This window comes from Nanorana parkeri, unplaced genomic scaffold, assembly GCF_000935625.1.
Source record: "Nanorana parkeri isolate BGI_ZX_2015 unplaced genomic scaffold, ASM93562v1 scaffold2484, whole genome shotgun sequence".
Taxonomy (NCBI): domain Eukaryota; kingdom Metazoa; phylum Chordata; class Amphibia; order Anura; family Dicroglossidae; genus Nanorana; species Nanorana parkeri.
In genome coordinates this window covers 2461-7451 of record NW_017308752.1, presented here as the reverse complement: position 1 = coordinate 7451, position 4991 = coordinate 2461, and the positions used below count along the sequence as shown (strand labels likewise).

At 54.3% G+C, this 4991-nt stretch overlaps 1 protein-coding gene across 1 annotated transcript in view; it reads right to left on the bottom strand.

The window, feature by feature from the left end:
- The window catches only part of TNFAIP8L2 (TNF alpha induced protein 8 like 2), an 18511-nt gene extending 14912 nt beyond the window's left edge, over nucleotides 1–3599 (bottom strand). The window contains exon 1 of the mRNA XM_018573680.1: nucleotides 3535–3599. The gene's annotated coding sequence lies outside the window, so the exon portion shown is untranslated. The remainder of the gene's footprint in view (nucleotides 1–3534) is intronic.
- Between the last annotated feature and the right edge of the window lie 1392 nt (nucleotides 3600–4991).

The window sequence follows — 4991 nt, the reverse complement described above, 5'->3', positions numbered from 1 at the left end:
CGTTAGGGATCGTTAACCCCACGAGTGCTGGCGGTGTTCTCTCAGCCCGGAACACACAGTCCCTGGCTGGGACTAACGCGGAGTCATGTGGTTCCCTCCCCCGGGGACAAACCAAGCAATGAGCCACTTGGGGGGGTCAGAGAGTCTCTCCACCCATGAGCAATGCTCCAGTGTGGACAGAAAAGCGAACCCCCAAAACTTCAAAGTGCAGAGCAGCACCCCCAAAACGGACGGGAACCCCTCAGTGTGGGACGACCTAAATGCAAGGATGGACAAGGACGCCCCAACATGGTCAGAAACACCCCCCAAAGGGACAGGAATAGAATTCCCCGAAACATCAAAGTGGCCAGAAGCACCCCAAGATGAGCAGGAACAACCCAAGTGGACACAGAAGGAAATCCCCAAACCTCCAAGTGGACGGGGGGCACCCCAACATGGGTGAGAAGGTTACCCCACGTGGACAGAAACGGGAACTCCAACGTGGACAGGAACATCCCCCCATGTAGACAGGAATAAAACTCCCCAAACTTCAAAGTGGACAGGAGCACCCCAAGATGGAGGGAACCCCCGAATGTGGACAGGAACGGAACATCCCTACTCCAAAATGGAAAGGAACCTGAGATGGATGGGAACCCCCGAATGTGGAATGGAACGGAACATCCCTACTCCAAAATGGACAGGAACACCCCAAGATGGAGGTAACACCTCATGTGGACAGGAACAGAACTCCTCAAACTTCAAGGTGGACAGGAATACCCCAAGATGGAGGGAACACCCCAAGATGAAGGGAACACCCCTATGTGGACAGGACTGGAACTCTTCTACTCCAAAGTGGACAGGAACACCCCCCATGTAGACAGGAATAGAACTCCCCAAACTTCAAAGTGGACAGGAGCAACCCAAGATGGAGGGAACACCCCAAGATGGAGGGAACCCCCGAATGTGGACAGGAACGGAACATCCCTACTCCAAAATGGAAAGGAACCTGAGATGGATGGGAACACCCCATGTGGACAGGAACAGAACTCCTTACTCCAAAGTGGACAGGAACACCCCCATGTAGACAGGAATAGAACTCCCCAAACTTCAAAGTGGACAGGAACAACCCAAGATGGAGGGAACCTCCTGAATGTGGACAGGACCGGAACATCCCTACTCCTAAATGGACAGGAACAACCCAAGATGGATGGGAACACCTCATCTGGATAGGAATGGTATTCCCCATTCCAAAGTGGACAGAAACACCCTGAGATGGGCAGGAACACCCCATGTTGACAACAAAAAAGGCACTTTACAAACTTCAAAGTGGGCAGAAACACCCCAAGATGGGTTAGAACACCTCATTGTGGACAGGAAAAGAACTACCAAAAAGCCAGAATGGACAGGAACACCCCCCATGTAGACAGGAATAGAAGTCCTCAAAACTATAAAGTGGGCAAAAACGCCCTGAGATGGGCAAGCACACTTGAACAGAAGAGGGACTTTCCAAATTTCAAAGTGGACAGGAGCACCCCAAGATGAAGGAAACACCCAAATGTGGACAGGAACACCCCAAGATGAAGGAAACACCCAAATGTGGACAGGAACACCCCAAGATGAAGGGAACGCCCAAATGTGGACAAGAGTGGAGCTCCCCTACTCCTTTATGGACAGGAACAACCCAAGATGGGCAGGAACACCCCCATGTAGACAGGAATAGAAGTCCCCAAACTTCAAAGTGGACAGGAACACCCCAAGGTGGGCGTGAGCACTTCATGTGGACAACCATGGAGTTCCCCTACTTCCAAGTGGACCGGAACAACCCAAGGGGGGCGTGAGCACTTCATGTGGACAACCATGGAGTTCCCCTACTTCCAAGCGGACAAGAACAACCCAAGGGGGGCGTGAGCACTTCATGTGGCCAACCATGGAGTTCCCCTACTTCCAAGTGGACAAGAACACCCCAAGGTGGGCGTGAGCACTTCATGTGGCCAACCATGTAGTTCCCCTTCTTCCAACTGGACAGGAACAACCCAAGGTGGGCGTGAGCACTTCATGTGGCCAACCATGGAGTTCCCCTACTTCCAAGTGGACAAGAACAACCCAAGGGGGCGTGAACACTTCATGTGGCCAACCATGGAGTTCCCCTACTTCCAAGTGGACAAGAACAACCCAAGGGGGCGTGAACACTTCATGTGGCCAACCATGGAGTTCCCCTACTTCCAAGTGGACAAGAACAACCCAAGGGGGCGTGAACACTTCATGTGGCCAACCATGGAGTTCCCCTACTTCCAAGTGGACAAGAACAACCCAAGGGGGCGTGAACACTTCATGTGGCCAACCATGGAGTTCCCCTACTTCCAAGTGGACAAGAACAACCCAAGGGGGCGTGAACACTTCATGTGGCCAACCATGGAGTTCCCCTACTTCCAAGTGGACAAGAACAACCCAAGGGGGCGTGAACACTTCATGTGGCCAACCATGGAGTTCCCCTACTTCCAAGTGGACAAGAACAACCCAAGGGGGCGTGAACACTTCATGTGGCCAACCATGGAGTTCCCCTACTTCCAAGTGGACAAGAACAACCCAAGGGGGCGTGAACACTTCATGTGGCCAACCATGGAGTTCCCCTACTTCCAAGTGGACAAGAACAACCCAAGGGGGCGTGAACACTTCATGTGGACAACCATGGAGTTCCCCTACTTCCAAGTGGACAGGAACAACCCAAGGGGGGCGTGAGCACTTCATGTGGCCAACCATGGAGTTCCCCTACTTCCAAGTGGACAGGAACAACCCAAGGTGGGCGTGAGCACTTCATGTGGCCAACCATGGAGTTTCCCTACTTCCTAGTGGACAGGAACAACCCAAGGGGGGCGTGAGCACTTCATGTGGCCAACCATGGAGTTCCCCTACTTCCAAGCGAACAGGAACAACCCAAGGTGGGTGAGAACAACTCAGGATGGGGGAAAACACACCCACCCCCAATGGAGCCAGGATCTATAGTGGGCGGGTCCCATCCCTCCGATGCTCATCGGCTCCATCTAGTGGCCATATTGTGCTACGCATCTAAGACGTTCGCACGGTGAATCGCTCTGCGAATGTTTGACAAACTCCTCCCCCAATGTCTGAATAAACAGGACATAGAGTGGGGGAGGGTTAGAACTCCCACTTCCTGCTGCCTGGGCCCTCCGGTCCCATTTACATCCCAATTCATTTCTCGTACGGTTGTCACGGGGACAGGAAGTGAAAGAAAATCTCCCCAATGGGGGGTCACAGAAAATAAAAAGCTGATATATATAAAACTGTAACTCTTCCTGGCACACGACATATAATTCCTGAATATACAACGTCAGCCATTGAGGTGCGCTCACCGAACGCCACCGGGCCAGCGCGGTACGGCCAACGGGCTTTACCTGATCCCTTCGGTGCCCCGGCGCGCGGCAGCTGCGGAACGTTTGGAGCCGGACCTGCACCCCGGGGAGTCACCGGCGCTTCCTCCAGACGCTCAGCGCTGGCAAAGGGCGTGAATAAGTCATGAAGGGGGGCTCAGCTTACCTGATATCAATACCTGCGTCTCATCGCTCTCGATGGGAACGCCTATCGCTGTCCGCACGCGTCATCCTCCCTCCGCTTCACATGGGGGCGGGGGGGGATAGAGAGAAGAAAGGAAATCCTTCCGGCTTCTAGAACATTGCGGAGCAATGACAAAGTCAGATGTATGTGTCATTGCCGCATCACCTGACCCCCACCATCAGTTATAAGCTATTGCACAATGTCTGACACGGATCAGCCCCCTGCTGCAGCCTCTCGCCCTGTGACTGGATACAAGGTTACTATGCGCAGCCTGAGGGATCACTGGGGGAGGGGAGACTGAGGAAATCCCGCCTGCAGCAGACTGATGTGTAGCTCGTAGCGGCTATTCTCTGTTAGGAAGGGCATGCTGGGACTTGTAGTCCTTGTGGTTTTAACCCCCTCCCTTCCTGGGACCCGCCCCGCCCGCCAGGTTTAACCCTTCGCGCCCCTCCCTGCTGAAACCTCAAGATGACCGCAGGCAATCTGAGCGCTTAACCCTTCATGACCCGAGACTGTGCAATGTCTCTCCCTATCGGTGTCGTCTGATTGGAGGGCTGGTGACTCCTTATCTCCGGGTTCTCTTTAGTGACAACAAGTAGGGAGCAGCGCCGGGATCGCCCCCGGGGGGGCGGGGTAAGCGCGGCTTTAAGCGACTTGAAGCCGAGCCGTCGGTTGTGTCATTGAATGAACGCCGCGGCTCTTCGCGATGTCACATGAGGAAGGAGGTGGCGCAGCGGGCGAGGCGCTCGTTGTGGTTTCACACTTTGCTCTTTGTTTCCTGCAGAAGCGGCCGGGCAAGGTGGCGGCGTGTCAGCCGGCGCCGGAGGGACTACAGAGCGCCTTGTTCAGTGGAGGAGGAGAGGCGTGCTGTGCCCTGGACCTCCCCCCCCAAACTGCTTCTGACACCTAGCAGTGCCCTGACAGGTCCTCTTTAAAGTGGGGAAATGCTTCCTCCTGCCTGCAGCAGACTGATCACTGGGGGAGGGGAGACTGAGGAAATACTTACTCCTGCCTGCAGCAGAGTGATTACCGGGGGAGGGGAGACTGAGGAAATGCTTCCTCCTGCCTGCAGCAGACTGATGACATCATCTCAGCCTAGGCAAAGTCTCTGGACTGGAGCTCAAGGAACACCCCAGAGCCCTAAATCCTGGGCCCCCAAGCCAGGCCACGCCCTCTGCTCCTTTCTATTGGCCTATAAGATGCTGCACAGCCTGACTGACCAATAGACCTCCCTTGCTTGTCACCTGGTGATGCTGCCTGTAACTCACTTCCTGTCCTAGGATGACAACACTCAGTGTATATTATCTATGGAGAAGCAGCGTTGTCACCCTAGGACAGGAAGCGTGTTAGAACTACAGAACACCCCCCGCTCTTCATCACCTCATGTTCTGTAGTCTGCTGAGACAACTTCTGACTACTACGGACTAAGAGAACATTTA